We start from the raw sequence: 325 nt of genomic DNA, 5'->3' as shown, positions 1-325 counted from the left end.
TAAAAGCTTTGCACTTTTGAAGTCTGTATTTCAACTACGGCATGATCTCTCAAGACCAGTTATCCCAATCACCCTGGTTAGTGACTGAGGATGCTCACAGGATTTTTACCTTATGAAAGAGAGCGACGGCATTTATTGGAATTTAGGCATCATTATTCCCCTGCTCCCAAACTCAGGCCTTTTCCACTTCAGCTTCATGGGGCTTGTTAGCTCTTGCTCAGTTGGCCTGCAGCATGTGTCTTTTCTCCATGTATAGGGAATCAAGTTGATAAACCTAGTTTGATCTTCTGTTTGAGCAAGAACATAAAGTGATAACAGGAAAGAG

At 42.2% G+C, this 325-nt stretch overlaps 1 long non-coding RNA gene across 1 annotated transcript in view; it reads right to left on the bottom strand.

The window, feature by feature from the left end:
• Positions 1 to 23: 23 nt before the first annotated feature.
• LOC111731497 overlaps positions 24 to 325 on the bottom strand; it is a 31,990-nt gene continuing 31,688 nt past the window's right edge. Inside the window, exon 4 of the long non-coding RNA XR_002777166.1 lies at positions 24 to 287. This is a non-coding gene — a long non-coding RNA (uncharacterized LOC111731497). The remainder of the gene's footprint in view (positions 288 to 325) is intronic.

This window comes from Pteropus vampyrus, unplaced genomic scaffold, assembly GCF_000151845.1.
Source record: "Pteropus vampyrus isolate Shadow unplaced genomic scaffold, Pvam_2.0 Scaffold379, whole genome shotgun sequence".
NCBI classification, from domain to species: Eukaryota; Metazoa; Chordata; class Mammalia; order Chiroptera; family Pteropodidae; genus Pteropus; species Pteropus vampyrus.
Note: the sequence above shows the minus strand (reverse complement) of the source record. Positions and strands in the feature narration are given on the sequence as shown.